The sequence below is a fragment of the Podarcis gaigeae genome (genome assembly GCF_964106915.1).
Source record: "Podarcis gaigeae genome assembly, chromosome: 9".
In the NCBI taxonomy this organism is placed as follows: domain Eukaryota; kingdom Metazoa; phylum Chordata; class Lepidosauria; order Squamata; family Lacertidae; genus Podarcis; species Podarcis gaigeae.
In genome coordinates this window covers 11822169-11848052 of record NC_139685.1, presented here as the reverse complement: position 1 = coordinate 11848052, position 25884 = coordinate 11822169, and the positions used below count along the sequence as shown (strand labels likewise).

The 25884-nt window shown below is 46.1% G+C and overlaps 1 long non-coding RNA gene across 1 annotated transcript in view; it reads right to left on the bottom strand.

Moving 5' to 3' along the window:
• The window catches only part of LOC310852191, a 38492-nt gene extending 14608 nt beyond the window's left edge, over nucleotides 1-23884 (bottom strand). The window contains exon 1 of the long non-coding RNA XR_014568023.1: nucleotides 23731-23884. This is a non-coding gene — a long non-coding RNA (uncharacterized lncRNA). The remainder of the gene's footprint in view (nucleotides 1-23730) is intronic.
• Between the last annotated feature and the right edge of the window lie 2000 nt (nucleotides 23885-25884).

Sequence of the window (25884 nt, the reverse complement as noted above, 5' to 3'; positions counted from 1 at the left end):
CTGTATACTAACCTGATTCCACCCCTACACAGTTTTCACAAAATAACTGCAACGTGATTTACCTCCATACCTGTAATGGTTATAGGGGTTGCTCGTGCGTAAGTTGCCGCCGCTCCTGGCTAGGTTACCTGGTTAAACCCTTTCTGTCTGGACAGCCCTTCACTCCGTGGCTGTTTCAGTCGCTGGCAGAATCCGTCAGTAGGCGTTTCTTGAACCTCTTCCAGCAAAGAAGTTCTTTGACACCAAGTCTCTGCCTACTCTCCCTGCACGGAAGTCTTCTGCACAGGGTGGGTGTGGGCAGTGGAGGACCCGTGGTCTCCCTGCTGGTCTCCGGCGAGGAGTCCTGCAGCCCCCTCGCCGATTCCCCCATCTGCCCCCCTTTACCCCTGGTGTTACGCTGATTTCCTTCCCCAGCCAATGAGCTGCCTCTCTCCCTGCTGGGCCCTTCTCCAGCATCACTTTGGAGCCTTGCCTCCGCCTCTTGCTCCGATGACAGTTCCCTGACATCACCTTTCCTCCATACCTTTTCTTTCCTCTCTACTTCAGAAGGATACTCCTGGCTCTTGCATCACCAGCCTCTGGAGACAAAGTGATGGCCATAATGTCAGTGGGCTCAGTATGCCAAACCAGAGTTACCACAAACTTAGTAACTTAACAACTGTTAGCTATCCCCCTGTGTTTTAAATGCCTGACTAACTCCAATTAGAAGATGGGCATTTAGGGTTGCTGCTTCCATGCCTTGAGAAATTCTTCCATCAGAGATTCAACAGCTACCCTCAATGCTAACCTTCAAAGCTTGTGCAAATACTTTTATCACAACAGTTAAACAGTTGTTTAACTTCTTTTAAGATGAGCCAGTCATTTTTACGATTATTCTGCAATGTTTTTACAGCATTCTACACTTTTTGTAAATTTTAGCTGTGCACCACCCTGCTATTTTATATTGGGCAGTCTATCAATATTTTTATACCTAAAAATTAAATAAATCCATTTCTGGTTCCAGTTTGTCTGTTGATTGCAGACCATGATTTGTCCATTCAGATATTGCACCAAACTTATCTAAGTTCCTTAATCATGAGTTTGCTACAATGACTGACCTGCTATATCAGACAGTTGCTGGTGTAAGAAATAAAAAGGGGGGGGAAATTAAATGAAACAATTAAACTCATTTAATTTCTGTAATTCTTAAGGGGAAATAAATGTGTGTGTGTGTGGTCTGGGAGAGAGAGGAAATCTGTATTCTGTGCTTTAGTCTGATGCAATTTTGCACAAGTTGTTAAACACTGAAAATCAGGGTTCATGAGGGAAATGCATACTAAGCTGATTGCAGTGCAACTGGTGCAGCTATAATGAGCTCCAGACACTCTTAGATTAGCAGATCTCCATGTATGTCTACAAAGGAGTAGACAAGAAAGACAAGCCAGATGGTGTACTTAGCTGCACTTAAAATCTGATTGCTAGTGTCAATAATGAGTGTTCAGATAGGATGATCCATAAAAGCTAAAAAAGCATAAACAAAACTTGAACATATCCAACCCTTACAGGGAAAAAAGGAGGGCTGGGTTGGTATCCTGGCCTTCAGTGATAATTTTACTGTAATCAATTTCTTTGTGGTTTCATCAGGTGCATGTGCAATATATAAACCACTCTAGCAGCGATTGCAAAGTTTGCATTTCTTTGCAATGCAGGTGGTTAAATTTCTCATCCACACAGCCTGAGATACTCCAAGCCAAGACTCCCAGGTGCTTAACATTCTGCCTCCCCACACTTTCTGAGGGACCCATCAGGGGTTTGAAAATTGCCCAAATTTTCCTGCATGTCTGGGACTGAGTATGCAAATAGTTGATTAAGCACCTTGCAAGAGTATCCTTGCGCCTTATTAGGTGAAAGTTATGAAGACCTTTAGCTATACGGTTTCCATACAGGTCCACAGAGTTGTATGTAGGGGCACAGACCATCCTCTCACAAAAACTCTTCTTTGCATATACCTGCCCCCTCAGGCATGTAGGTATAGGACCAAACAAGCAGTGACATTGTTCAAGGTACTCCTACAGTTGTCAGTTCTAGAGGATTCAGTCCTGCACATCCTAGTTCAGTGGTACCTCGGGTTAAGAACTTAATTCGTTCTGGAGGTCCGTTCTTAACCTGAAACTGTTCTTAACCTGAAGCACCACTTTAGCTAATAGGGCCTCCTGCTGCCACTGTGCACAATTTCTGTTCTCATCCTGAAGCAAAGTTCTTAACCCGAGGTAATATTTCTGGGTTAGCGGAGTCTGTAACCTCAAGCATATGTAACCTGAGGTACCACTGTATGTGGAAATAGGGGCTGGATATTTCTTGACTCTATTGACTCCAGCTAACTCAGCAACATTTTATTATCTGCAAAGACAATAGCTGGGAAAATATGGGAGAAGACCAACATGCTGGCATTTGGGGTATATCTGGAAGTGAGTACCTTTTGAGACATCCTCCTTGGCTACTGTTTTAGCTCTCTGACACTTCTCTCTGTCCCTGCCTGAGGAACAAAGCTTGGTGGATTTCAGGTCTGCATGGTTTTATTTATTTAGGCTGCCTGGCCAAATCTTTCCCAGTTCCGCTTGCTCACCTGCCTCTTTGGTTTGGTCAAGTTATGTCCTGCAGTGAATCAGAAGCTGTGCACATGCCATACGTTTAAAGCACCCCCAAGAATTCTGAGAACTGTTTTGTTGAGTTTGGGGAATTGCAACTCTGAGAGAGGTAGCTCTGCAATTCTTGGGGATGGGGTGCTTTAACTGAAGAGAGTATCTGTCATGGACTGGCTGGGTGGTGGGAGGAACCAGCTGGAGAAGCACCAAGGGAAGAAGGCTCAGAGCCCAGAGAGTGATGGTGGGACAATGATGAGTGGTCACAGGAAGAAGAGGGAGAAGACTGGGAAGAGAGTGTTGGAAGGTTACAGGATATAACAGGGTTTAGTGAGCTGAGAGAGTCTGTGGAAGAGAGCGAGAGACTAAGAGGCAGAGAGAAGTCAGGCTGGTGAATAGCTATCGGTGTCTCCACCCCTGCTGTGACAAGCTCCCCTTCTCCCTCGTGTCCCAGAACCAGAAGAGGCATGCAGTCGGAGGACCAAAGAGACACACACAGGCACAGTTTCTGATTGCTTGGGGAAACCCTGAAGAAGAGGGGAGTTAGGCAGCTGTGAGGAGAGGGTCCTCAGCAACTGCTTCATGGGGGGCAAGACCAACCAAGACTGAGTTGCTGTGCTCATTAGGCCTGACAGTGCACCAGGTCCTTGCAGATGATGTTTTTGCTAATAAAGAGTTGACTGCAATGTGCGTGGTGTGATTTACTGCCGGCTTGCTTCTGAAAGTATCTGCCTAGTGAGCAGTTGTGCCGTTGCATTTCACACCAGCTTCTGCTTCTGGACCAGCCTCAAGGGCAGCCCCACAAGCAGCAGCGGGTGGGTGGAGAAGCTCCATGTGATTAACCAGAAGTATAGTCATTCTGTTGCCCTCTGCTTGATGTTTTGTTGCATTCCTACCCCTAGCACCCATGCCTTGAGTATGGATACCTAATGCAGGAAAGCCATGTATGTAGATGTCCATGCACATAGTCTTCCACCTGGGCTGGAACCCTCACAGCCCTGTGTTCTAGCTCACCTGGAAGTCTGTGCCTGTAAAGTCTATGCACAGATGTTCCCCTGTTGCTTGATTCCACCTGTTCAATGTGTGGATGTTGAGGTAAAGGTAAAGGGACCCCTAACCATTAGGTCCAGTCGTGACCGACTCTGGGGTTGCGGCGCTCATCTCACTTTATTGGCTGAGGGAGCCGGCGTACAGCTTCCGGGTCATGTGGCCAGCATGACTAAGCTGCTTCTGGCAAACCAGAGTAGCGCACGGAAAAGCCGTTTACCTTAGCTATTTATCTACTTGCACTTTGACGTACTTTCGAACTGCTAGGTTGGCAGGAGCAGGGACCGAGCAACGGGAGCTCACCCCGTCGCAGGGATTCGAACCGCCGACCTTCCAATCGGCAAGCCCTAGGCTCTGTGGTTTAACCCACAGTGCCACCTGCGTCCCCTGGATGTTGAGGTAGGAGCTAAGAAAACTCAGTGACACTGTGGCTGGGGCCAGAGGCAAGGCCCCATTTCCTTCCATTTGTGTGAAGCTGCCTTCAGTTGATTAATATATAGCAGAGACAGGGGACACTCACTATAGCGCATTTGTCACATGGGTATAATTAATATATAAAAATGCCATATGCACACCAATAAAGTAGCCTGAAAGCCAAAGAACTTAAACAAAAGTGCATTAAGGACACAGATCAGTCCTCCAATATATCAAAACAGCCACGGCCCTTTGACGAGGAAGGGGCCCGTGTTGCAGGTTTGTGCTTGGAGCAGATGATGCCCAGGCACTTGGTTAAAGAAACACGTATATCTCACATACAAAAACGCCATGGGAACAAACAAGAAGTACCCCAAAGATGAGAGTAAGCTCCAAAGAGTAAGTCCCCATCGATCAGCAGCCATAAGTAAATTGGATCTGGCACCTTAAGTGCCTTAAACACTAGAAGTTAAACCTTAAATGGTATCCTGATTCTTAAAGGAAGCTAGTAAATTGCTTGCTGAACAAATAGGTGACATAATCAACATGAGCAATGCTGCTGACTCTTGAACAGAGGGCAGAAGTGTAAGAAGAGGAGGTGGGAAGCATCTCTCAGCATTAGGTTGCTCAACATAGAGAAATAATTCGCACATACATGGTGGTTGCCACAAGGAGAGCCCTGATGGAATAGGACATTTAAAAGCATGTGGCTTCCTGCAAAGAATCTGGGAACTGTAGCTTGGTGAGGGGTTAACTACAAGAGCCAGGATCCTTCGTGGGAAGCCATATGCTTTAAATGTATGCCATGGATGTGAAGCTTTCTGAAAACTATTTGAAAACTTTCTCAGGGTCTGGAAACCAAGCCTTATGAGGAACAGTTGAGCCTGGGAAAGAGGAGACTGAGAGGAGATATGATGTTGTTGTTGTTTAGTTGTTTAGTCATGTCCAACTCTTCGTGACCCCATGGACCAGAGCACGCCAGGCACTCCTGTCTTCTACTGCCTCCCGCAGTTTGGTCAAACTCATGTTGGTAGCTTCGAGAACACTATCCAACCATCTCGTCCTCTGTCATCCCCTTCTCCTTGTGCCCTCCATCTTTCCCTCCATCAGGGTCTTTTCCAGGGAGTCTTCTCTTCTCATGAGGTGGCCAAAGTATTGGAGCCTCAGCTTCAGGATCTGTCCTTCCAGTGAGCACTCAGGGCTGATTTCCTGAGAGCCAGTGTGGTGCAGTGGTTAAGAGCGGCAGTCACATAATCTGGGGAACCGGGTTCGTGTCTCCGCTCCTCCACATGCAGCTGCTGGGTGACCTTGGGCCAGTCACACTTCCTTGAAGTCTCTCAGCCCCACTCACCTCACAGAGTGTTTGTTGTGGGGGAGGAAGGGAAAGGAGAATGTTAGCCGCTTTGAGACTCCTGAAGGGGAGTGAAAGGCGGGATATCAAATCCAAATCCAAACTCTTCTTCCTTAAGATATGATAGCCATCTTCAAATATCTCAAGGGCTGTCACATGGAAGAGGGAACAAGCTTGCCTTTTCCTGCTCTGGAGCCTAAGACTCGAACCAATGGCTTCAAGTTACAAGAAAGGAGATTCTGACTAAACATCTGGAAGAACTTTCTGACAGTTAAGAGCTGGTCAACAGTGGAATAGTCTCCCTTGGGAGGTTGTGGACTCTCCTTCCATGGAAGTTTCTAAGCAGAGGTTGGATGGCCATCTGTCATGAATGCTTTACTTAAGATTCCTGCATTTCACGGGGGTTGGACTAGATGACCCTTGGGGTACCTTTAACTATGCAGTTCTATAATTCTATGATCTACAGGTCAGCAACCCTGCTTTCAAGAACGATTTTCAAGTGTGAGGAGCAAATTACACCGCACTCACATGTGACAGTGACATACTGCAAAATTCACTGGATAGCCCAGGTCAGGCTTCCTCAACCTCGGCCCTCCAGATGTTTTGAGACTACAGTTCCCATCATCCCTGACCACTGGTCCTGCTAGCTAGGGATCATGGGAGTTGTAGGCCAAAAACATCTGGAAGCCTAGTCTATGCACCCTTGCTGGCTTTCTACCTGCACACCTGCTACTGCTGTTTGAGTTAATTTATTTGGAACTTTGAATTTGCTAGATTTAATAGTTGGGTTAGTGCCCTAGCCCCCTTTCCCTGATGCTGAACTCATGCAGCTGCCTAACTTGCTTGCTGCATTGCTGCTTTGTCACTGGAGCCAAAATGCTACATCGGCGAAGGCTCCCTTGCTAGGTTGCCCTAGATTTATCGCGCCGACCGGATTTCTACAGGTGCTGTGTAATCCAATTAGATCAGAAGGGCCTTGTTTGAAAAGCACAAAGGGGTGAGTAGAAATTTGAAACAGGGATGGATCTAGGTCAGTTTATCCCCTTGTGAATTGAGGTTTTTGTCAGGGGAGTGGAAAACGGGTGGTAATTAAGTGGGGAGTTAAGGTGAGAATGTGGGAAGTTAAAGCCCCTCAAGGGATGTGTGAGTCTGACTCCTAGCGGAAGGTTGCAAACTGGACTAGTTTTTAAATGATTTTGAAACTAAATAAAGCACTGAGATTTAACTTGGACTGTGACAAACTGAAATTTAGCCTCAGCCTTCTGCTTATATGCTGCACTTAATTAATCTCAAAGCCATCTTTAACCAAGGTTTGTTAAAATGCAAGTTACCTTCTAGTTTTAAAAACTCAACCAGATGTAGCCAGATTTAGCCAACTGAACTGAAATTTGAGAGTTTTAAATTGGACTGAGGTTTATCCTGACACATAGCCTATGTGCTGTTCTTTACAATCTAAGATGAATATTACACTGAACTTGAGCTAAAAGCTCAGTCTACTCTTCATTTTAAGTTGGCTTTTCCACTAGCTAGGTCAGCGGTATGTCAAACTATATTTTGGGGTTGTGGGTTACTTTTAACCTCCTCTCCAAAAATGGGATATTGTCTAGGTTTCTGGTTGCAGTTTACTGTTGCGTCTCAAGAGTGCCTAGCCAGGGCACAGCTGAAAAAATAAGTTTCCATGGGCTTATCTGCTGCTAAGTTTTTAAAGGATTTGCCCCACTGACAAAACAAAAAAAAATCCTTCCAGTAGCACCTTAAAGACCAACTAAGTCAGTTCTTGGTATGAGCTTTCGTGTGCATGCACACTTCTTCAGATACACTGCATGCACACGAAAGCTCATACCAAGAACTGACTTAGTTGGTCTTTAAGGTGCTACTGAAAGGAATTTTTTTTGTTTTGACTATGGCAGACCAACACGGCTACCTATCTGTAACTTGCCCCACTGAGATTTAGTTCCTGGACAGATCCTGAAGCTGAGGCTCTAATACTTTGGCCACCTCATGAGAAGACAAGACTCCCCAGAAAAGACCCTGATGTTGGGCAAGATTGATGGCAGAAGGAGAAGGGAACAACAGAGGATGAGATGATTGGACAGTGTTCTTGAAGCTACCAGCATGAGTTTGACCAAACTGCGGGAGGCAGTGGAAGACAGGAGTGCCTGGCGAGCTCTGGTCCATGGGGTCACGAAGAGTCAGACACGACTAAATGACTAAATAACTACAACACGGTGCTTTGGGTGTCCTTTACCTTGCTTTTGGTGTCCCATTGTTAAAGTTTTAGCTGATGCTTAAATAAAATAAAAAAGTCCCTTACAGAGCTGCCTAACTTGCTTGTAACCTTGACATTTTGTCACTGGGGCAGAAATGCTTTGTCAACTGGAGTAGCCCTCTTGCCTGACAATACAATCATGTTGCAGCTCTTGCTTGGTTGCTCCACAACATACAGTGCCAGATTTACGTATAAGCTAAACAAGCTATAGCTTAGGGCACCACTCTCTTGGGGGCCCCCCAAAAAAATTAAAGGGAAAAAAAGACTGGATGTACGTTTCCAAAATATGATAAAAAAACAAATAAAATAAAACCTACATACAGCAACAGTGTTTTGTGTTGTGTAGGCTCCTATGATGTACGTAATGTGCCCTGCCTGCTAGCCTGCTCCCTAAAATATCATTGGTTTGCCCATTTCTATATATAGGGTGCCTACACTATTAATCTACTTCTTCTTAGTTGCATTTCAGCTGAACAATGACTTTGATAAAATCCACATTTATGGATACCTATTAGGTCCATAAATTACCATATAGCATATAAAAAGATAAAGGGACCTCTGACCATTAGGTCCGGTCGTGGCCGACTCTGGGGTTGCGGTGCTCATCTCGCTTTACTGGCCAAGGCAGCCGGCGTACAGCTTCTGGGTCATGTGACCATCATGACTAAGCCGCTTCTGGCGAACCAGAGCAGCGCACAGAAACACCGTTTACCTTCCTGCTGGAGCGGTACCTATTTATCTACTTGCACTTTGCCATGCTTTCGAACTGCTAGGTTGGCAGGAGCTGGGATCGAGCAACGGGAGCTCACCCCGTCACGGGGATTCGAACCACCAACCTTCTGATTGGCAAGTCCTAGGCTCTGTGGTTTAACCCACAGCTCCACCCACATCCCTATATAGCATATATTCAACACAAAAAAACAGTGGCAATTTGTTGTTGACAAAGGACAGCTGGACATATAAAGGGGTCCCATTACCTTCAGTCGTTTAGGGCCTCATCAAACCTAACTCTGGCCCTGATAACATACTTCATTTGTCAGGTAGCATGTTTAAATGCTCCTGAACACAACATTTGGGGTGTTTGTGTGGAACATATTGTGCATCACACAAGCATGACAGGGAGAAGTATGTCTGTCCCTCATCCCCTGGAACTTCTGGAACTTTTCTTTTACTCATAAGAGTATAAGAACTGTTTTACTGTATAGGATCAGAGGATCATCCTGACTTCTGTCCCAACAGTGATCAGTCAAATACATTTGGCATTTAATTCCCCTTCTCCCCGATAAGCAAATGCACATAATTTCCTTCTTCTCCCCAGACTCTGGTCCTCTTTCTTCTCCTACATTTTCACTTCTTGGTAGGTACAGCATTTAAGAATTAATACATTTCATTATTGATCTATGCAGCTATATCTAGCGTACGCAATGGTGAAGTGAAAGGTGTTCTCCATATTTTTTTATTACCCTCCCCTGCTTTGCATCTAAATTCTCCTCTTACACGTATTTTTAGATACTAGTATGATGTGAAATATTATTGCTTTGGAAATGACAGGCAAGTCTATTTTGCTCGTTCGAGTGATGCACCAAGACAGAGAACCTGCTCTGTCATCCAACTTTGGCAGAGTACAAATACTGGATGGCAGAGCATGTATTTTAAGGTTTAAACAAAAGTGCTGAGAGCTGACTTTGCTAATTTATCAAAAGTGTCTCCTGCCCCCTCTTGGGATTTTTGTGGCTGGCAGTGATCGGGCTGCCTTTTCTGATACAAGCAGAAGTTTTGGAACCCAGACCATTTTATCATTTTGAAGTCCGCATTCGAGATGGTTCCAACTCTGCTGGCAGAGGCACCATTTTAGGCTTCAGTAGTGGGGAGGAGGGAATTGGTTCCAGTGTGGGGTGGATAAAACTCACAACAAGATTCTAAGGGGTGCGGTGCTTTTGGATAATTAAAATTAGTCTCCTCCCACCCCCTGCAGGTTATTTTAGCTGTATATAATTATTTTAATGTTACAATAACCAACAATGATTCTCTAGGAACACATGTAGTCTAAAACATTGAATGTGCATAGATAGCAAGATGTATACAGTACCTCCCACACCATCCCTAAGAGGCACATTCTCTGATGGGTGCTGATTCTGACAACATACAATGTGAAAAAGAATGATGGGCCTTGGATAATATGGTCATTGCCAGGCCTTGAATGCCAAGTGCTTTTGCAGAGTTGGCCAAGGATTACAGGGCATCTGGGCCAACGTACTGTTTTATGCAAAAGGGACGCGAGTGGTGCTGTGGGTTAAAGCCTCAGCGCCTAGGGCTTGCCGATCGAAAGGTCGGTGGTTCCAATCCCCGCGGCGGGGTGCGCTCCCGTCGTTTGGTCCCAGCGCCTGCCAACCTAGCAGTTTGAAAGCACCCCCAGGTGCAAATAGATAAATAGGGACCGCTTACTGGCGGGAAGGTAAACGGCGTTCCGTGTGCTGCGCTGGCTCACCAGCTGCAGCTTCGTCACACTGGCCACGTGACCCGGAAGTGTCTCCGGACAGCGCTGGCCCCTGGCCTCTTAAGTGAGATGGGCGCACAACCCCAGAGTCTGTCAAGACTGGCCCATACGGGCAGGGGTACCTTTACCTTTACCTTACTGTTTTATGCCACAATCCTTTTAATTTATTTCATAATACTTAAAGGTAAAGGGACCCCTGACTATTAGGTCCAGTCGTGCCCAACTCTAGGGTTGCGGCACTCATCTCGCTTTTTTGGCCAAGGGAGCCGGTGTACAGCTTCTGGGTCATGTGGCCAGCATGACTAGGCCACTTCTGGTGAACCAGAGCAGTGCACAGAAACACCGTTTACCTTCCCGCTAGAGCGGTTCCTATTTATCTACTTGCACTTTGACGTGCTTTTGAACTGATAGGTTGGCAGGAGCAGGGACCGAGCAACGGGAGCTCACTCCGTCGCGGGGATTTGAACCACTGACCTTTCAATTGGCAAGTCTTAGGCTCTGTGGTTTAACCCACAGCGCCACCCACGTCCCTCTTAAAACTTACATGCTGCTTGATTGCAAAACAAACAAAGCCCTTAAAGTGGTTGTGTTGGCCCCCTGATACCTGTATTCTAAACCCAATACTGTCCAGGGCACTGCAAGGCCATACTGTGTTTTAGATGGTCCAAGGGCAGTGGTATAAAACTTAGACATCAGTTGGCCATGGGGAGTGAAAAGAGAAAAGGATCAGAAAGTAAGGAGGTGTCAAATTTTGGGGGACATCAGAATGGGGTGGAGCAGATGGTTACTGACAGACGGCCAAGCCCAACTTGAGTGGAGGCCTGAATCCAGTTTGTTGAGAAAATGACTAAAATGGGTTAAGTCAGCCTGGGTAGCTCAGTTGGTTACAGTGTGGGGCTGATAATGCCAAGCTTTCAGGTTTGACCCCTAACAACAACAACAACAACAACAACAACAACAACAACAACAATAATTTATTTATACCCCGCCCATCTGGCTGGGCTTCCCCAGCCACTCTGGGCGGCTTCCAACAAAGTATTAAAATACAGCAGTCTGTTAAACATTAAAAGCTTCCCTAAAGAGGGCTGCCTTCAGATGTCTTCTAAAAGTCTGGTAGTTGTTCTTCTCTTTGACATCTGGAGGGAGGGTGTTCCACAGGGTGGGTGCCACTGCCGAGAAGGCCCTCTGCCTGGTTCCCTGTAACTTGGCTTCTCACAGTGAGGGAACCGTCAGAAGGCCCTCAGAGCTGGACCTCAGTGTCCAGGCAGAACGATGGCGGTGGAGACACTCCTTCAGGTAAACTGGATCATCATCATCATCATCATCATCATCATCTTATTTGTATGCTGCCTTTCCATAGTTAAAAACAATGACAAGATTTACATAATATCAAAAGTCATAAACAATAAATAAACCACATCAAAAAACACAACCAAATGGAAAACAATTCCCACATAAATCAAAATCTTTATGGAGCCCGTCAGGCCTCACCCTAGGCCAGGTGGTGAGTGGCAGGACTGGGGCCCACAAGCACTCAGCAGGGGAGCTGCATATTCCTCCATTGAAGGGGGTTGGACTAGATGATCCTCAGGGTCCCTTCCAACTGTACAATTCTCTAATATTCTTGGGAGGATTGTGAGTGTGTTTTGGGTTCCAGATTTGGTTCACGTGGGTTATTGGCCTGGCTGTTGCCCAGTCCACTGGAACGCATTCTGTGTGAGTACACGTTGTGGGATGATCAAAGTGAAGAGAAAATTGTATTTCGGGGAAATGTAGCTACACTCCTGAACTTCTCATTCCTGAGGAGCTTCCAAGATTCTCCAGGTACCTGTAGCTTTTCCCTTATTGGGGAAATCACAGCTTTTTGGGGAGGGAAAGCAATTTACACTGGGAACATGGCCTGGCAGAGTCCAGGGCAGGGGGATAAACAGCTTTCCCAGCACAGTAGTCCTGATGCATTTTGGGGTCTCCTGCCACTTCCCTCCCCTTTCTAAAGGTTGTTTAAAAGCTGGAATATCCAGTCATGCAACTCCAACTTTTTGCTGAGTTTGGCCTTAAGAGACACACAATTCATTGACCCCACTGACATGGTAAACTGGTGTTGGCACAGTACCATTTCACAATGCAGGCATAAAAACATCTGATCAAACGGTTCTCTATGGGGAGAAGCTTTCCGAAAAACACAGGGAATACAGTAGGCTAGAACCCTTCTCCCTAACTAGAGATGGGTCAATTTGTTTGTTTAGGTTCTCTCAGTTTCTCATTTTTCCAATTTTGAGATCAGTTCTCCACATTTCCATAACGGTTTGAGGGTTGTTCTTTTTTAAAGTCCTCACAAAAATTCATTAGCCTTTCAGTACGAATTTCCCGAATTTTCCTCATATTTTTCTGTGCTGTTTTGTTTAACATATACACTTTTGCAAAATATTTCCCCTAAATATATGCATTCATTCATACTTTACCATGGTATCTGCATTTTTGGAGAGCTGCAGTGCAAAATTTGGAAAAGTGTGAATTTTCAGGTTGTCTGAATTTCAGTACATATGTTGTTTCAGGAAGTGCAAGTAAGGTAAATTTCAAATCATCATCATCATTTATTATTTGTACCCCACCTTTCTGGCTGGGTTTCCCCAGCCACTCTGGGCGGCTTCCAACAAAGATTAAAAATACATTAAAATGTCACACATTAAAAACGTCCCTGAACAGGGCTGCCTTCAGATGTCTTCTAAATGTCAGGTAGTTGTTTATCTCTTTGACATCTGATGGGAGGGCGTTCCGCAGGGCGGGGGCCACTACTGAGAAGGCCCTCTGCCTGGTTCCCTGTAGCTTTGCTTCTCACAGTGAGGGAACCGCCAGAAGGCGTCCAGGCAGAACAATGGGGTGGAGACACTCCTTCAGATATACTGGGCCAAGGCCGTTTAGGGCTTTAAAGGTCAACACCAACACTTTGAATTGTGCTTGGAAACATACTGGGAGCCAATGTAGGTCTTTCAAGACCAGTGTTATGTTGTATTGGCGGCTGCCCCCAGTCACCAGTCTAGCTGCCACATTCTGGATTAGTTATAGTTTTCGGGTCACCTTCAAAAGTAGCCCCATGTAGAGCGCATTGCAGTAGTCCAAGTGGGACATAACCAGAGCATGCACCACTCTGGCGAGACAGTCCGCGGGCAGGTAGGGTCTCAGCCTGCATACCAGAGGGAGCTGGTAGACAACCTCAAATAAATTTGTCCCCCACACCTATCTCTAATGTATATTGTATTTTCGTGTGTGGAGAGAAACTTTGTTTATGCACAGAGGAACATCCACATCCACCTGCAGTCTGACTTGGAACTGCCCAGGCACCTCTTCAGCTTCATTAGCAATGCAATAGGGCACAGGGGCCAAAATGGTGTGGGAACCACTTCCCTAAGAGTCCACTTCCCTTAGCCTCTTCTGAAGCAGTGTACAGAACCACCATGCAATAAACCCAATCCTTCTAAAAAACCCTGTACAGCAGCGGGTCTGAACTAGCATGTGGTCATCGCTTGGCAAATGCCTCCGTGCTAAGTTTAGCTTCATATTGATTGCAATTTGCCTTGGGATGTTTTGCATGGAGGAAGAGCCTGGAAATGGAAGATTATAATGTATTATTGCATTTACAGCATTGATAATATTGAAAATCATTTCCTAATTTCCACAGGAATATTTTGGACACATTTTCTAAGCTAAATGGAGATATTAAGACGGGCACATTGGTTCCATTACAAGGGGGGAAGCGAAGGATGTTGGTGTATCGGTATTGCAAAATAGTCAATTTGCTTTTTAATTGGAAACTGTCAAGGCTCTGTAGAAATTAAACTTGTTTTTAGCTAGATTTTAAGATTAGATTAGTCCTCACTGCCTGCATACTTGAAATAAAATCATAAATGAATGCTGGATATAAACTGAAGATGATATATAAGAGCACCCACTTCAAGTTGTTTGCTAAAGTGTTTAACTTTTTATTAAATGAAGAACAAAGTTTCCAAGGTGCAGCAAAAGAGAGAGAGAGAGTAAAACAACTGGTTAAGTACTTCCAGAGAGCTCTCCATCAAGAAGACTGTGACACCGCTCTCTCTTTGCGCAGAGGAAAGAGCAGCACTGCTCAAACAGTGCAGTGTGACCTATATAAAGTCTAGGGTGGTAATCTAGCTCCCTCAGAATCAACTGGGGTTTTGCCACGGTAGGTAGAAAATGGGTGGTGTGGAAAACAAATCAGCCAGAAACCAAGCAGAAGGTCTGATCCCACTTCATCCTAAACACATTTGGGCACAATCCAATCTAAGATAAGTACTAGGGTCAGTGAAAACTCCCACCTGAAGCCCTGAACAGCCCCTGGCAGTCAGAGTAGACAATACTCTGAGCTGGACTGGCCAATTGTCTGACACAGCATAAGACATGGGCGTAGCCAGGATTTATGTTAGTGGGGCAGGACTGGGGGGGGGGCAAAACCGAGCTATCTGCCACATGCTTGGTCAGTTAGTTAGGTATTTCTTTATTGATTAACTTGATTGGGGGGGCAGCTGCCCCCCTGCCTCCCCAACTATGCTATAAATCTCAGGAACAGAGGATGCTGCCGTATTACTGATTCAAACCTTGGTGCATCTAGTTCTATGCTGACTTTCAGAGGCTGTCCAAGATTCTCTCCATTAGGGGTCTCTCTCAGGTCTGAGGGGTTTGGCGTTTGCCCTGGAAAACACACTTTTTTACCGCTGAATCACAGCAAATGGTGATTTGCGGAAAATCTGATTGCTCTTTCGTTTGCTTCAGCCCTAAACGAAAAGTTGATACCAAACCATGCATTTAAAAACAACAACACAGGGAGGCAGGGTAATTATTTTGCACTGGAGTAGAACATTGCAGTCTGATAGATCCCACCCTTGACCTCCCAGGTTTTGCTGCCACTATCACCACCTGAGCATTAGGAGAAAGTGGCAACACTATATTATGGATAGGAATGAACAAAGGGAATCTGTGATGCAATGGGTCAGTGTGCCTGGCTGCCAACTGGAAGAAGAGTTTGGATTTGATATCCCGCTTTATCACTACCCGAAGGAGTCTCAAAGCGGCTAACATTCTCCTTTCCCTTCCTCCCCCACAACAAACACTCTGTGAGGCGAGTGAGGCTGAGAAACTTCAGAGAAGTGTGACTAGCCCAAGGTCACCCAGCAGTTGCATGTAGAGGAGTGGAGACGCGAACCCGGTTCCCCAGATTACAAGTCTACCGCTCTTAACCACTACACCACACTGGCCCTGGGAAGGTTCAAGACCACCCAGGGACGGCTGTGGGCTGGATTCCTGCATCCACAGGGGTTTAGAGTAGATGACCCTCAAGGTCCCTTCCAACTCTACAGTTCTCCGATTCTCTGATCCCACCAGCATTAGCTCGGATGAAGTCTGGACAAATGCTGTCTTTGCCTACAGCATATGGCGTGGCTTGATGCTTAAACTGCTGATTGTAAAGATCTGAGCTGTCAGGTGTCAAGGCTAGCAGTCTCGGAGTGCATCTGCATCAATGTCAGGAATCACTGAATGGAAGCAAGTCTGGGGGAGGTGAAGCAAAGCAGGCACTGGGCAGGTAGACAGGTATGTCCAGAAGAAGGCATTAGAAACTGCAGGTCAGGTTTGGAAGCAAGCACTGGTCTAAGGCTTTAATGTTGTGGCTTGTATCTAATGTTGCCTACATAGAGTTCCACTTGTGCAATGTGACTTGGCCTTCCCCTCCCTGAGCGCTCTCTGCCCCCCCCCCCCCAACGGATATTGAGGGTGTGCAGGAAATTTTCAGAGTTGAGGAAATGCATTTTCCATTTTGGAAGACTTCTGGGCTGGATACAGCCCTATGTGTCTATACCAGACTGTCCCAACTAGGCCTCACTGCATGTGTTTCATGACCGCGAAGCTGGTGTGGTACCAGCTTTGATATGGTGCCTTGAGATTATGAGGTTCCAGTCTTTCCTTCTGTATCTGGAGAGTGGGTTTGCCCCCCACCCCCACTGATCCTGGTTTACAGCAGTGGGTTTTCAGATTTTTCCCGAGGAAACTTGAGACTTCCTTGGAGCTTATTTCATACCATCCAACATTTCTCTCATAAATATAGGGGTGTCCTCTTCCACACCCTGCAATGTTTCTCCAATGAAAGTAGGGACAACCTAAGGAAAAGCGAGGGACATAGGTGGCTCTGTGGTCTTAACCACAGAGCCTAGGACTTGCTGATCAGAAGGTTGGCAGTTCGAATCCCCACGATGGGGTGAGCTTCTGTTGTTCGGTCCCAGCTCCTGTCCACCTAGCAGTTCGAAAGCACGTCAAGTGCAAGTAGATAAATAGGTACCGCTCCAGCAGGAAGGTAAACGGTGTTTCCGTGCGCTGCTCTGGTTCACCAGAAGTGGCTTAGTCATGCTGGCCATATGAGCCGGAAGCTGTCTGCGGACAAACACCGGCTTCCTCGGCCTATGGAGCGAGATGAGCGCGCAACCCCAGAATCGTCCGCAACTGGACTTAACGGTCAGGGGTATCTTTACCTTTGAAGGAAAAGTGGGACATTCCAGGATCAAATCAGAAACTGGGACAGCTTCTGTAAATCCGGGATGTCCCTGGAAAGTAGGGACACTTGGAAGGCCTGGCACTGGGGTGATTTAGTGTGAGAGTTTATAATGCTGGACCAACTTTCCTGAAATATAGCTCACTCATTATGACCAGTGAAATGAGAAGTTACAGAGAAGCATTGAATGTATTCCTGATGGAGTTCTCCCTTCACATAGGTTGACTCTGAGACTTCTCAGTGCCCCGTGTGACATGAATGTGCCCCTAGAATCATCTGCAGTGCATCAGGCAAAGATGTCAATGGAGAAATGAGGTTCCTTCCAAATTTTTAGTGGATTCTGTGGTTCACAGGCAGGGTCTCACATCTTAGGGTGGATGAAACAGCCAAGAGTCCCTCATATTCCCTGAGATTACAGATCTCTCATTTCCACCCTCTGTAAATCACTCCTTGAATATGGAAACAAAGACGCTGAATGAGTGAATCAAGGAGCTGTTATCCCAACATACTTGATTGTGTAAATTGTCCAAAATAACACACAGTTCTGCTCATTGCAAACAAAGCAGGAAATAATCGCCAGGCATCAAAATCAGGCATCACCAGGCATCAAAATCAAATAATAAGATCGAAACCTATGCCCATTTACTTGGGGGTAAACGCCATTGAACCCAGTGGGATTTACTTCTGAGTAGAAGTGTATAGGGCTGCGCTATTAAAACATCTCATTGTCTGAGCAGTCATCTTTGAGAATTCCTGGAGAACAGGCGAAGTCCCAGCAGACTGGAGGAGGGCAAATGTTGTCCCTATTTTCAAAAAGGGGAAAAGAGAGGACCCAAATAATTACCGCCCAGTCAGTCTGACATCAATACCAGGGAAGATTCTGGAGCAGATCATTAAGCAAATAGTCTGTGAGCACCTAGAAAGGAATACTGTGATCACCAATAGTCAGCATGGATTTCTGAAAAATAAATCATGTCAGACTAACCTGATCTCGTTTTTTGACAGAATTACAAGCCTGGTAGATGAAGGGAACGCAGTGGATGTAATCTACCTTGATTTCAGCAAGGCATTTGACAAGGTGCCCCATGATATTCTTGTAAAGAAGCTGGTAAAATGCGGTCTTGACTATGCTACCACTGGCTGACTGTAACTGGCTGACTGACCGAACCCAAAGGGTGCTCATCAATGGTTCCTCTTCATCCTGGAGAAGAGTGACTAGTGGGGTGCCACAGGGTTCTGTCTTGGGCCTCGTCTTATTCAACATCTTAATCAACGACTTGGATGATGGACTCAAGGGCATCCTGATCAAATTTGCAGATGACACCAAACTGGGAGGGGTGGCTAACACCCCAGAGGACAGGATCACACTTCAAAATGACCTTGACAGATTAGAGAACTGGGCCAAAACAAACAAGATGAATTTTAACAGGGAGAAATGTAAAGTATTGCACTTGGGCAAAAAAATGAGAGGCACAAATACAAGATGGGTGACACATGGCTTGAGAGCAGTACATGTGAAAAGGATCTAGGAGTCTTGGTTGACCACAAACTTGACATGAGCCAACAGTGTGACGCGGCAGCTAAAAAAGCCAATGCAATTCTGGGCTGCATCAATAGGAGTATAGCATCTAGATCAAGGGAAGTAATAGTGCCACTGTATTCTGCTCTGGTCAGACCTCACCTGGAGTACTGTGTCCAGTTCTGGGCACCACAGTTCAAGAAGGACACTGACAAACTGGAACGTTTGTCAAACTGCAACCAAAATGGTCAAAGGCCTGGAAACGATGCCTTATGAGGAACGGCTAAGGGAGCTGGGCATGTTTAGCCTGGAGAAGAGGAGGTTAAGGGGTGATATGATAGCCATGTTCAAATATATAAAAGGATGTCACATAGAGGAGGGAGAAAGGTTGTTTTCTGCTGCTCCAGAGAAGCGGACACGGAGCAATGGTTCCAAACTACAAGAAAAAGGATTCCACCTAAACATTAGGAAGAACTTCCTGACAGTGAGAGCTGTTCGACAGTGGAATTTGCTGCCAAGGAGTGTGGTGGAGTCTCCTTCTTTGAAGGTCTTTAAGCAGAGGCTTGACAACCATATGTCAGGAGTGCTCTGATGGTGTTTCCTGCTTGGCAGGGGGTTGGACTCGATGGCCCTTTGGTCTCTTCCAACTCTATGATTCTATGATTCTATGATTCTAAAGAAAATTATAATTATTTAAAGAAAATAAAAATCCTAAAGACAGGTTTCTGCCGCCTCTTCACGGTATCTGACAGCGCAAATAAAGGAGAAGAAAACACAATTCTGGCCACAGTAATGTAAATGCTTAAGGTACAATTCTCTCATCTTTTAGAAGATTATTAGCTTATATGAAAGGGGCCATAGCAATATACATACAGAGCGATATTGAAAAGACAATGATGTGATTTGAGTGAGAGAGAGAGAGAGGAGGGGGAGGGGAGGGGGGAGCCCAACCCTCTGATCTCAAAAGCAGCAGATGAGACAGATAAAGTGGAGACCTTGATGGCAAACCTAGCAGGGAACTTTTATGCATATATAAAAGCAATTATAAAGGTGTTTGATATATTTTGGGGGCATTAAAGCAAGCCAATTAGTCTAGTTTCTTTTCTTTTCTTTGCAAAAATCCTATACGTAACACTGAGCAAACGACCTAAAATGAAGTTCAGGGAAAACAAGCAAACAAACAAACAAACAAAAAACAGGGCAAAGTGGGAGGGCGAGTGTGTGTATCTCCTTTAAAATGTGCTGGAGCAGGATAGCTGAGATGGCAAAACCCAAGCTTCCCTCTCGATTCTTTTACAACTTGTGACAGCTTTCGAATGCAATTGACACAGAGACACCCAGTGCTGGAAAATTCCTTGAGGGCCTAGATAGAAGCTGAGCTTGTATCTTATTGGAAGGCCAAGGCACAGCCTCGTTGGGCTGCTGGTAAGGGATGGGTGTCAGTCCTGGGTGCATCCCCGTGCTTTTGGGTTACAGCTGAGATATGCTGTTTGTTTGGACTAGACATTTGTTTCCGTCCGAAACCAGGAGAGTTCAAGGGAACACAAATATACCAGAGGATGTTAGACTCCCTTTCGTTTGCACTGTTGCTGTCATGCACACATTACACACCACAGGCTCCTCACCCCATAACTGCCTCTGCTGTCCTCATCACCCCTTAAACCTTGCCTCAGAGGGCAGTTTGCACTCTTGGTTCCATCCAGGACATTCATTCACTCTGGATGTTTTCCTGCCACTGTTTAAATCAGGAACCCCCTTTAAAAATACGGGCTGATTTCCATGCATGCTTATCTGATCTTTGTGCCCTGGCTGGTTCTCAGCTCCCCTCTGAAGCATATGAGGTAAAGGAAGAGGAAAGCATATTTTTTCAGAAGGTGCAATGTGAATTCCACCACTGAGTAACTCATTAAAACAATTGACCTCAGGGGTTTCCCCTCACACTTAAGCCACAATGACCCTACCCAAACAAGGGCTCATCCCAACTCATGGAATCTTTTTTCGGGATTCTCTAGTGATGCACATGCCTTACTCCTATTCCCTGAATTTAACTGTAAAGTGTTTAATCTCAAAAGGGGAGAGCTGGTGATTGTCTGAAAAATATGGCTAGCAGCCCTGGTGAGGCTTGAACTCCAGATCTCTAAAGCCCAAGTGTCTCTGGCTGTTAACCAGAAGGTTGGTGATTTGAGCCCACCCAAGGATGGCTGTGGGCAAGATCCCTGCACTGCAGGGGGTTGGACCTACAATTCAATGATTCTGTGTTTGATGAGGATTTCAAATCCCAGAATATGAGCTGGCTTATCCAGGTTGAAGGAATCGAATATATAAAATAGGTAAAGTAAACCCTGGACAGTTAGGTCCAGTCAAAGGCGACTATGGGGTTGCAGCGCTCATCTCGCTTTCAGGTCGAGAAAGCCGGCATTTGTCCACATGACTAAACCACGTCTGGTGCAACGGGACACAGTGACGGAAGCCAGAGCACATGGAAACGTCATTTACCTTCCTGCCGCAGCGGTACCTATTTATCTACTTACACTGGTGTGCTTTCAAACTGTTGGTTGGCAGGAGCTAGGGCAGAGCAACGGGAGCTCGTGGGGATTCAAGCTGTTGACCTTCTGATTGGCAATCCCTAAAGGCTCAGTTGTTTAGACCACAGTGCCACCCGTGTCCTTTTATCATATATATATATGAACTGAATGGTGTTACAGGCTATATTTATAGAGAACTACAGAGCCTAGGGCTTGCCGATCGGAAGGTCGGCGGTTTGAATCCCCGTGACGGGGTGAGCTCCGGTTGCTCGGCCCCAGCTCCTGCTAACCTAGCAGTTCGAAAGCATGTCAAAGTGCAACTAGATAAATAGGTACCACTCCAGCGGGAAGGTAAACGGCGTTTCCGTGCACTTCTCTGGCTTCGCCAGAAGCAATTTAGTCATGCTGGCCACATAACCTGGAAAAACTGTCTGCAGACAAATACCAGCTCCCTCAGCCTGTAAAGCGAGATGAGCACCACAACCTCAGAGTCATTCGCGATTGACTTAACTATCAGGGGTCCGTTACATTTACCTTTATAGTGACTCTTGCAAATCAGGGATTAGAAGGGTACGCTTCCAGATCACAGGGTGGGTAGTTCAGATTCAGCCCTTTTTTCTTTTTAGAAATTCAGGGCTCAGTTCAACCCCACTGTCCATGGTTGGCTGTCCATGCTGCCTTGAACATCAGCAGATTCAACAGTGCAGAGGGGCAGCAACACACAAAGTAAGGACTAGAGACAATGCAGGAAGCTGGCATTGCATTTGGAGGAGCAGCATGTGAATCCAAGAAGGGGCATGGGCAGAAGAGAAACAATGTGGGACTAAGGTGTGAGTGACCCTGGCATCAGTCCCTGCTGAGCTTATGTTAAATAACTATTTTGCAACATTAAGGTATAGCTGCACGACAGACCTGTATACGAACCTTGCAAATTGTAGTTTCGGAGATTGTTGAGATCTCTTGCCTAACCGATTCTTATGCTAGTTACAGGAATACCATCTTCAGGGCTTATGAGGGACAGGAAACGACTACTAACTCAGCTTGTCTGTGGTGCAATATGTCCTTGAAGTTCCAGTAAATACAAATTATGGGCAAAATTCAGACAGACCTAATTGCTTTTCTGACCCATTGATTTCAGCTGGAGGGCGGGAGGCAAGGCAGGGGAGAAGGAGAGTTCTTTCCCCCTCACCCATGCCCCCTTATTGCGTATAATTTGGCCCCGTGCCTCACTTTTAGCTAAATAAATAAACATTGCTGTGCCTCCATCTCAGCTTGCTCATTCCTGAGCAACTTGGAGGAAGGGTGGGGTGTGTATGGAGGACATTATTATTATTTTGCTTGAAAAATACTTCAAATGTGCACACTGGCACTTTCCTCATTTGAAGTTGCCTTTGAAATACTCATTTAGGGGTCTAATAATTTCTACAGCTCATTTGCTGGAAACATGAACAGCGGCTAAGGCACCATCAGATGCTCACACTCACTGCAGTGCTAATCTTAACTGGCCAAGGGGAAGTATTTTATAGAGTAGCTAATCATCTCCTTCCAGAAAAAGTGGTAGTTCAGTGAGAGCTGGTCCTTCTCTCTCTCTCTCTCTCTCTCTTTCTTTTTTACTCTATAAATTGATCCCTGATCCTTTCATCCCTCAGTACGTTGAACTTGTAGAGAGCAGTGAGGCCCCACTGGACTAATATGTAATGAAACACTCATCAGGGTTTACCTTGCCATAGTTCCTCTGTTAAGTATGCTCCCATAATCTACGTGGTGGAAATCTTGCTCAGTAAATGGTTCAGTACAAACAAGAGGGTTGTTTGCTGATTTGGAATGTGCTGTCCCAACCGTTGTCTCTGCGATGCCTTCCCCCTCCCCGCCGCCAATGCTTACAAGCCCACATGGAGTCGTGTCCTGATCTTTGGACTTCTGACTGATCGCTAGCCAAACAGTGTTGTGATGCTGTGAACCCTGGCATACTTTCTAAAGGATTCCAAACAAATCCATCCGAGTTTCCTAATAGGAAATCAAAATGGGCTTTCGTCATAGGAAATTGAACCAAGCTCCAAACGGGGAAAGATTTAAGAAAGGATAACAAAAAAGCATTGCTTTATTTATTAATGTGTGTGCAACAGATAGGGGTGTGGGGGGTGTTAGGGGAGCTGTAGTACCTCTGGTGGGGAACATGTCGTGCCAGTTCTGGGGTAGTTTGGTGCCCAGCCTGCACTCAACTCTCACCTGGAGCTCCTAGTTGTTATCATGAGCAGGTTGCTGCTTATCTTCCTTATAAATGTATGTAGGTATACTGCAATGCGCTCTACATGCAGTGGTGGGACTTCATGCTCTGGCACCGGGGCAGGGCTGGCGCATGTCCCGGGGGCATGGCACGCCACCCACATGGCTTCTCCACTCCCATTGTTCAGCCCGGACACTGAGGTCCAGCTTCAATGACCTTCTGGTGGTTCCCTCACTGCTAGAAGTGAAGTTGCAGGGAACCAGGCAGAGGGCCTTCTCGGGAGTGGTGCCCACCCTGTGGAACGCTCTCCTACCAGATGTCAAGGAAATAAACAACTATCTGACTTATAGAAGACATCTGATGGCAGCCCTGTTTAAGGAAGCTTTTAATATTTGATGAATTATTGTATTTTAATAATTTGCTGGAAGCCGCCTGAGTGGCTGCGGAAGCCCAGCCAGATGGGTGGGGTATAAATAAAAATTATTATTATTATTTGGAACATCCCATTTTGGGGCTCCACACAAGTCATGTGACACGCCTGAGAGTGTGGTCTGGCAGATGTGGCTCGGTTTTGGGCTGTGATCTCTTGGAGGGTATGATATAGTCACTACCACACTTCCACCATGCTTGTATTAAGCATCATGGTATTCGTGACAAGAAACAGAAATTTTCAGTGTACCACAAAATAAAGTTGGATCTCTTACTTGAGTCTGTGTCGCTTTAAGATCTTGGCTGTCCTCCTAAAAAGAAAAGTGTGGGGGGGGGGGGAGAGAGGATTTGCAAAGCTACATAACATCAATGGACAAACTTCTGTGAACATTATCTCATATGGAAATAATAGTACACCCCATTAATTACCCTCTCTGAGGAAAAGAAGGGGGGGATTTGTTATAAAATCAGTCCATAAGACAGAAAGTCCCAGGCATCTATTACAGAATTTACTCCTGACATAGCACATTAAAATCTGAGGAGGAAAACCCAATTTTACTGTAAAGTCAGCAAAATGCCACAGAACTAAAAACTCACGCCTGCATCCTACTAAACAGGGTGACAGTGAATAACGCCCCTAACAATCACATTGGCCTTAAAGCTATCAGAGTTTTTATAGCCAGGCATTCTTCTTATTCCAGCCTCTCATATATGCATTGCAGCGCTGTTGTTGTTTTTAAGGCTTTGGTGAAATACTGGAGTTTTCATTTAAACCTTCAGGTCCTTTACACTTGGTGAATGGATGCAACAAAGGCAGAGCATAAAAGAAATCCACTCTTCAGGTGGGCCATTACAAAGCAGAGAAAAGACTTGACTCAACGTGCCAAACAATTCATTCACCTCCAGGTAAATTAGCAGAGCTGGGAGTATGAGATGGCGCCCATGGCGCCCATTTTTTCAGATGCTACAAGCCTGGGAAGTCACTCCTGGAAGAATAGGAGTTAGCAACCAAGAATTGTCTTGTAAATTGTGCCGAATAAGCCTGGGGCAAACCCCCTCAATGTCCTTAGAAAGACTGTTCTCCCTTAATAGAGAACGTGGGTTGTGGTGGGGTCTGCCAGGCAACCCCTCTGTTGCCGGGCAGAATTGAAAGGTTGGCCCGTGGCAATGATTCAGTGGTCGAGTTGCTGGGGCAATTTGTGTGTTGCAATTTGGTGGGAGGGATTTAAGGCTTTATTTCCTGTGCACGAAGGGACACGGGTGGTGCTGTGGGTTAAACCACAGAGCATAGGACTTGCCGATCAGAAGGTCAGTGGTTCGAATCCCTGCAACGGGGTGAGCTCCCTGCTCCTGTCCACCTAGCAGTTTGAAAACACATCAAAGTGCAAGTAGATAAATAGGTACCGCTCCGGCGGGAAGGTAAACGGTGTTTCTATTCGCTGCTCTGGTTCGCCAGAAGCGGCTTAGTCATGCTGTACGCCAGCTCCCTCGGCTAACAAGGCGAGTTGAGCGCCGCAACCCCAGAGTCGGTCACGACCCTTTACCTTTGCCTTTATCCTGTGCACGCAGCTTTGGAACTTTCTCTTTTGCAGCGTGCATCAGAACACCTGCCCACCCGCCCTGTAATTAGGGGTTTTTGCATTGACCTTGCTATGCCTGTCATGGGGTTGTCTGCTCTTGGGGCAGGGGCCTGGTAGGAATTTTGTCCATCTGGCCGATTGGCTGGGCCATTTGGTTTTTGCCTACTGCGTAGCATATCGTCACAACTTGTAAGCTGCGGTTAGGCATTGGTTATAAATTGGTTGGAGGAGGGGTAAGGATTAGCTGGGCCTGCCCCTCTGATGCTGCTGCGGAAAGGGAATTCCGTTAAAGGAATCCAGGGGCTTGCCATGCTTTCGTCCGAATCCCTGGAATGGGGCTAGGGCCAGTAAGCCCAGGGGAGCATGCGGGGAAAAGTGAGGGCCTGTGCCTCAGCTCCATTTCTCCCCAATATTGTTTTCTCTTACTGGCTTTCAGTGGAATCCAGAAGTCAGTTCTGTCCCCAGGCAGGGGGGACAGATAGTCTTAACCAATGCCTAAGCAACCACTAACAATCATGTATGCTAATAAAGTTGTGGCCAAAATTATGCAAAAAACCTTAAACAAAAATTACGTGAGTGTTGAGAGTTATTTGAGGGGTGGCTTGGGGACCTCGACATGCAACAGTCTAACTCAGACAAAATGGGGACCATTCTTCTGCTTTCAGGAGTGAGGGGAGAAACTTCTTTGAAATTTTGGGCAAGCGGATGCTTCTTAGCTGGTCCTGGGCCTTCTCGGGAATTCCAGTCAGCAGGAAGCTGTGTAGAGAGATTTGCACAGCGTCCTGTTGGTCATGCATCCCTGAATTCTTGGAAATGGTGCCATGTGATGTGGCATTGCTCCTAAGGCAA